This window comes from Canis lupus, chromosome 2, assembly GCF_011100685.1.
Source record: "Canis lupus familiaris isolate Mischka breed German Shepherd chromosome 2, alternate assembly UU_Cfam_GSD_1.0, whole genome shotgun sequence".
Lineage (NCBI taxonomy): Eukaryota > Metazoa > Chordata > Mammalia > Carnivora > Canidae > Canis > Canis lupus.
Window position 1 is genome coordinate 76,254,778 of NC_049223.1, and position 6,904 is coordinate 76,261,681.

The following is a 6,904-nucleotide window of genomic DNA, read 5'->3' on the forward strand; positions in this document are numbered from 1 at the left end:
TACCTCTGGCTTCCCAGAGATGCAGCACTGCCGATGACCTTGGTGGCAATGACCTTCAGAGGAAGATCCAAGTGAGCACAAAGCCAGTTGGAAGAAACTCCCCAATCCAGGGCTGGAGCCACCCTGAATTCAGAGTGTGTGGCTGCCTGCCTCTCTGGCCTGGTAGCAGTTAGAATTCATCTTTGCATTGAGGGCATCAAGATGAAACAGATGGAGATTTGCTGAAGATCTGCCTTCAGCCGGCACCCCAGCCTTCCTGTTGGGGACTCTCGGGGTGCAATGACACCTGGTGTCCATTCTAGGTTCCATTATCCAGTAGTAGAGGAATTCATATCCGCAGTAGCACAAAGGCCAAACCCAAGACAATCCCTCCTTGTGCCATCGATTGGGGTCCTGCTTGGCAGTTTCAGTGAGCAGTGGTTTCTTTGCAACATGAGAGCCTCTTTGGCTTGGCTGCCTCTTGACCATGAGGGAGCCATCCCGCTGGAGGGGGCTTGCTACCCTGTACAGGTCAGGGGTATTGTGGGGAGCATTTGGTTCACCCAGATGTAGCCCTGGTTTCCTTGTCTGGGCCCTCTGGTAAATGGTATATTTTCCTGTTGGGCCTCTAGGGTTTGGCACACGCTATTCCTTCAGTCTGGGAGAACTTTGCGGCCTCTTCTTTACCTGGCCAACCATCTTTGTCCTGAAGATCTCAGGTCAACTATCACCTGCCCCTCTGCCTTGCCAGGTATCCCTCATCTGGCTTCCACGGGCCCTGGGATCCCCACTTCTGGCGCTAACCACTCTGCTGTCTCTTGGTATCTACCTGCTTTTTCATCCTGTGCACCTAAAACGGTGCCTGGCATGAGGCCGGCCCCCAGCGAATGTTTGTGGAGGGAGAGAAGAAATAAATTTACGACATTGTACTGGCAAAAAAGAACTGGAAGATTTAAATTCTATAAATGACCTCAGAAGCAGTAGGATTCCTTTGTACCAACTGGCATGGGAGGAGTCAGGATCGGAAGATCAGGAACAGGGTTTCCGCCTGCCATGGACAGTGGTTCCTTTCTCTTTTTCTTTTAAGGCCGACATCACAAACTTCACTTCGGAGACCTGGGATTGAGACTCTGCTCAGTCACTCATGCGCTGTGTGGCCTTGAGTGAGGCAGTGTCCCCTCTGGGCTTCGGTGTTGCCTTCATGAAGTAAAGTGGTTGGACTGTATACACGGAGCTAATTTTTATAATCTGGGGCTCTTACAAATGCCAGGCACTGTTCTGAGTGTCGTGCGTGTATCACCTCATTTAATCTTTACAACCTTGCAACATGGGTAGTATTTTCCTCCTATGCTTAATGGGGAAACTGAGGCACAGAAAGGTTATGTAATGTGCCCAAAGTCTCACAGCTAGTAACAGATAGATCCAACAACCTGTTTCCAGAGCCCACCTCTTAACCCCAAAGCTGAGCTGTCTCTCTGCTGGATGATTGGAAGGCTCGTTCGTGTTTTGCAGTGGGACCTCTATGCCTCTCGTGTTGAGGATATTTATAGTCCATGCCTTTGGAGTCCAGTTCTAACCGGCCCTTCCCTGAGAGAACAGAGGCATTCAGCCTCTTTGCTCAGCCCCTCGTGCTGGTTAGGGAGAAGGCCAGTGAGGGTGCGGATTCAGGAGCAGGGCAGACCTGGACTGGACTTACAGCCCCCGCTGCTCACCTGTGAACACCGGTGAGTTCCTTCACCCCTTGGAACCTCGGTTATGATGCCTGTTAAAGTGGAGATGAATTCCAAATTCTTCCTCGGTGACCGTGAGGATGATATAATACAGGTAGGGTTGCCAGATTGAGCAAGTAGAAATAAATACAGGATGCCCAGGTAACTTTGAATCCCAGATAAGCAAGGAATAACTTCTTAGTGTAGGTGTATGTCCCATGAGATATTTGGGACATACTTATGCTAAGAAATTATTCCTTATTGATCTGGAATTCAAAGTTAACTGGGTGTCCTGCATTTTATCTGACAACCTTACATGCAGAGGAGGGTTGTCCATTCAGAAGGGCTCAATAAACTTTAGAAAGATCTTTCCCTAACCCCCTCCTTTGCATGTGCCGGAGACATACCTTGGAGGCCTGGACTGTGGTTAAAATCTGCACCCCCCATGTTCAGATGCACCTACCTGGTAAAAACTGTGAACCCTTGATTAACCGTGTGGCTCAGTTGTATGTGGATTTGAGTACAGATCTAGGATTTTAGTAGAGGAGGTGGGAAAGGGCCCTTCTGAACCAGGCTGATGTGCAGAGATGCCCCTTCTCAGCAGAGGCAGGGTGGAAACCACAGCCGCCTCCTCAGCAGCCCCCATAGCCTCCTCCTCCTCTGCAGGCTCACTGCAGCCGGTTCTCTAGCCAAGGGCGCCATCTCCTGCCAGCATCTGGGTGGCCCGCGTGGCACGTGGCTCTGAGCAGAGGCTGGGGCCCAGGGAGAACCCCAGAGAGGCCTGGATTGTCTTGTCTTGTTCCCTGTCCCAGCAGAGCCTCCCTTCCCAGTTCCTAACCATCCCTGCTTCCTCTCATCCATCTCTGCTGTCTCTCTCTCTCCCCATCAACCCTCACATCAACCTGCTGAACACCACCTGTACTGTACCATCGAGGTTCTTGGAGAGGCTGCAGGTGCCTGAGAGACAGCACAGATCAGGAGTCGGAAAAGCCTAGATTGGGACCCAGGGAGACCCTGGGTACTAGCTTTAGGACCTTGAGAGGATTCATATTAACTCCTCGGAAGCTCATTTGCTCTGTAAGTTTATGATAAAAATCCCAGCCTCACATATCTCAAAGGACTTCGGTGAAGAAGAATTAGTTGTGTGTGCAAAAGTGCTCTGAAAATTGTCAAGTGCCTCAACAATGTCAGTAATTTAATAGTATATTCTTATATAATATCTATACTAATAGGATATGTTATTAGTAACTGTAATACCAGCGACATTTCCTGGGCACCCTGCTACCGAGGCCTGAACGTCTGCAGACACCTCTGCCTCCTTGCTTCTGTTTCTCTCTTTCAGATCCAGGATGCACCCCACCAGCTTCACCCTCCTGCGCTGCATTAGGCACCACCAGCGTCTGGGAGGCAGGATGGCTCATGCCACAGCAAAGAGCCCTGTATCTGTCAGCAAGTTACCCACTCCCTGTGCCTCAGTTTCCTCATCTGTAGAATGGGGATGAGAGATAGCAGCCTCCCTTCCTGTGAGGATTAAATAAGTATGAAACACCTGACAATTTTAGCAGACTCTCAATACATGCTGCTGATTATTTCCTCCAGATGCTGGCTGTTATTCCAACTGCCCCCCCTTAAGGAAGCAGCGCAGAAAAACGGACATTGCGTGGGGTTTGTAGCCAGAGGGAGGTGACTCTGAATATCTGCTCCATCACCGGCATCATCAGTCTGGGACACTGGCAGGTGTCTTCACCATCCTGAGCCCATTTCTCCCCCTGGAAATGGGGATAGAAATAGATTCTATCTCCATGGTGGGGTGAAGATTAGGTGACATCACCTTGTAAAGTGCTCTGTTTGTTGTCACCGCCTAATTACCAGACCAATGGCAGCTCTAACTTACATTTCCTTTGTCCTCTGAGCCACGTCCATTCGTCCATCTGTTACACTTCTCCGATGGGCCAGATCCCATGCCGGTTGCTGCGGATGCAGAAATAACGAAGACCTGAGTCTTGCCTTCCAGGAACCTGTAGTCTTGTGGGGGAATAGTAATAAAAAGAATGATTTCCTTTTATCGCGCACCTACTATGCCCCGGGCACAGTGTTAGGGCTTTACACATGTCCTGTCAGAAAATTATCACAAAGACCCAGGACTTAGGCCCAAGCTAGTGACATGACCCCAGGGCGTTGGTCTCAACCAGAGCTCTCTCATGACTTCCAGGGTTGACTGGTTATTGTGCCAAATGCAGGTGAGGAGGGACATCACGGAGGTCCAAGGGGGACCCGGGGGAGGGATGCTCAGCTCCATGAAGGAAGGCTGGGGAGGCCAGGCCAGTCAGTGGGCTCGCAGGTGTGGTCTAAAAGGGAGATGCTCGGGGATCCCCGGGTGGCTTAGCAGTTTAGCGCCTGCCTTTGGCCCAGGGCATGATCCTGGAGTCCCGGGATTGAATCCCACATCGGGCTCCCTGCGTGGAGCCTGCTCCTCCCTCTGCTGTGTCTCTGCCTCTCTCTCTCTGTGTGTCTCTCATGAATAAATAAATAAAATCTTTAAAAAAAATAATAAAAGGGAGATGCTCTGGATGTCGGTGGCCCTGGGCAGAAGCCTGGAGGTACGAGGTAGCAAGGTGCTGTCAGGGGACCTGAGCTCTCTGGACAGGCCAGAGCAAGAGCGCAGGGGTGGGAGTAGAAGGTGCTGGGAGGTGGCTGGGAGGGAGGCTCAGAGCTGGGGGGGCCTCGGCTGTCCCGTTCTGCTGAGCGGTTTGGACTCCCCGCTGGGGGGACTGTGTGTGAGTGTCGAGGGGGTGATGTGCAGGTGGAAGGAGGAAACCAGCGAGGAGGAGCAACTTGCTGCAACCCAGCCCTGGAAGGAGAGCAGGGCCGGGGAGGGAGCAGAGGTGCGGGCGGGCAGGAGCTGGGTGCGACAGGACGACAGGACAGCAGGACAGCAGGTTGGCCTCGTAGGCCTAGCAGGGGAGGGGGAACCCAACGGCTGGGCGGATGCTGCCATCTGCCAGGGAATCCAGGAGGAAGAACGGAACCTGGGGGAAAGGAGGGTGAATGTATTTGGAGTTGCTGATGGGGAAGCAGCTCAAGGTGCCACATTCGAGGTACTGCACTGTGCACTTTATTCCGAAGCCAAGGGTCAGCTCTGTACAGTCCCATCATCACCCCCACTTCACAGACAAGGGAACTAAGGCTCAGAGACGTCCGATCTTTTCCTGGGATGACACAGCTCAGAGCGGCTGCTCCAAACCTGGTGGCAAAGGAAAAACCAAGGAGGCATTTTCAAGGCATCCAGCATGAAGCCTGAGCCTGATGGTATCGGATTGTGAGAGCTGGGCCCTCGGAAGCCTTCCAGAAGCCTAGGAAAATATTGACAGCTTCTTCCAACCTGTCCTCTTGGCTCCAGAGAAACTCTCTAGGGTTCCAGCCCTTCCCCAAGACTCAAACTTGGCCAACCTTACGCTGGCCAGAGTGGCTTTGCTGAACCCCAAGGGGGCTGTGTCCGTGGGCCGGCCCTCCAGTCCCTGACCAGGCCACCTCCTCTAGCAGGACAGACATGGGCTACAGGTGCTGGGGATTCATTTGCCTCTTTGGGTTTTGGTGAGAGGAAACAGAGTGAGAGATGCTGTGCTCAGGAGAGCTTGTGAGCCAGGGAATTAAAGACATCAAATAAATAATAATCACTGTAGCAAGGGTTACCATGCTTGGGGGCTGGTTACTATGGATCTCTTTTACTTTGCTGCTCATTTGGTCCTCGCAGCAATCCTGGTACTGTTATTTTTCTCATTTCAAAGAGGAGGAAATGGGGGGCACAGAGAGGTTATGTAACCTGTGCAAGGTCACACAGCAATCAACGGTTTTTAGTGTCACTCTTACTCCTTAGCCAGTCCCCCTCTACCTGGTGCGTCTGGCAGCCAGTGAGGGGGAGAGGGCAGTGGGGAACTCGGAGGAGGAAGCAGAGAGGAGGATGCGGGAGGGTTGGGGCAGATGCAGCAGCATTATTGGATCCAGCCTCCCTGAGCTTCCTGCTGGAGCTGAAGGGGGAGGCAGGCGATCTGGGCTCTGGTCTCTATGCTGCCTGACTGCCTGTGTGACCTTGGACATGCTGTCCCCACCCTGGTTCAATAACCTCTTCTGTGCAAAGAGAGCGTGTGCTTAGGAAGTGCTGCAGTTTCTTCCCAGATTAAAATGATGTGATTCTAAGAGAAGAGCCCTGGACAGAGGGATTATTTGGGGTGTCAGGGAGCCAGTCATCCCGGCAGTTAGTGGACTGGTGAGGGAGGGTAGGAGCTGGAACATGCACCTGATCTGTGCCTCTCTTTTTTGTGTTGCCGCACTTGGGAAATTGGGCCTTCCCCGGGAAGTTCGGTGTCCCTCACTGCAGCAAGCAGCCACTGGAGGGTGCTGTGTCCCCACAGTTCTGGGTGAGCTTCCCTCCACTGGCCCTGACCAATGGTCCACTTGAGCTGGGACAAAATTTGGGAGGCCTGGGGCCTGTCCCCTGGGAGGCCATATGGGGCCAGCAGGACATGACCCTCTGGAAGGATGTGCAAGAGCGCTGGCCAGGGGGTGAAGCCCTGCCACTGACTCGTGCCTGGTGAGCTTTGGGCAAATTGCTTCACCTCTCCGAGCCTGTTTCAGCTCCTGTAAAACGGGGACAGTGATGTCTAGGGGCTTGTCATGAGAAATGTTATCAAGGCAGATCATGTGTGAGTGCTTGCAAGGATTTGCGTGTTGTCTATGCCAAAGTAAGTATTTCTTGTTGCAGTGTTACCCTCAGAGAATCATTCCATAACCACTGCAGGGGAGGCGAAACAGCCTTTGGTAAGGGCCTGCTATGAACTTAGAGCTGGCCGAGGCACTCTCCTTAGGCCACTCTAAATTCCCACAATGGCCCCAGGAGGTACAAATTGCTATCGTGTGCATTTCACAGTTGGGAGAACCCGGGCCCACAGAGGCAACCTGGCTTGCCCAGGGTCACCCAGCCACGGGGTAGCCTTAGTCTAGTGCCACAGACTTCCCTCCAACCACGACACAACCCCACACCGCCTCGTGGCCAGGTGGGAGGGAATATGGTACGACTCACTAAAGTCTCCCAGGCCGAGGTTTCAGATGGATGCCCTTTATGTGGTCCTTGGGAGGTGTGGGCGCCCTCCTAGCATCCTTGCCACAAACCAATGTCCTTGATATAGAAGCACATCTCAACAGGGGAGGGGACTCCG